This window comes from Nannospalax galili, unplaced genomic scaffold (assembly GCF_000622305.1).
Source record: "Nannospalax galili isolate Female #2095 unplaced genomic scaffold, S.galili_v1.0 scaffold103, whole genome shotgun sequence".
Classification (NCBI taxonomy): Eukaryota; Metazoa; Chordata; class Mammalia; order Rodentia; family Spalacidae; genus Nannospalax; species Nannospalax galili.
In genome coordinates, this window is record NW_008352136.1 from 1,055,052 (window position 1) to 1,055,832 (window position 781).

Sequence of the window (781 nt, forward strand, 5' to 3'; positions counted from 1 at the left end):
GGTGACTCACCACAGTTACAGGACATTTTGAGAGATGCTCCATAGTCCCCTGGAACTTAGTCGACCTTGGAGAGCAAGGGGCAAAAACTGTTCTTTAAGTCCCTCTTGACCAGATTAGTATAGGCCTCAAAGTATGGCTGTTAAACATCCAAAAAGGTTAGTTCTACCAGTCTGGTACTTTTAATTACCATGTGCTATGTATATAAGCCTTGGGTAAAAAAACAAATGTTCTCAGATAAACCTTGACTGACATATATTATGTTCCTTGAGCCTGTTGTATGTATTTGTCAGTAGGTTGTTGGATGAATATGGTTCCCTCTGTTTTTTTTTAAACTAGCTAGGCATTATTTCTCTCTCTCATTGTCTAACCCTTCCACCATGGTTTCCCCATTTTTCCCATTTCTCCCTTAATAACACCCTTCTCCTATGGTCCCTCCTCTCTTGAGCTCCTTCTTTCCCTTTATCCCCAAGGTTCCTTGTAGAACCTTCCCTCCCCCCATTTTAAGCCATATTTCCCTTATTAACACCTGTTTCCTACTGTTCTTCTCTTTCAGGTTCTTTTCCTTTACCTCCCTGGTTCCTTTTCATTATCCTGGTTCCTGTAGTCATGTCTGGATACACACTTACTTAGGATCTACATATAAGGGAGAGCATAAGTTGTTTGTTTTTCTGAGTCTGTGTTACTTAGTATGAGTTTCTAGTTCCATCCATTTACCTGCAAATTTCATGATTTCATCTTTCTTTACTGCTGAGTAGAACTCCATCGTATAAATGAATCACA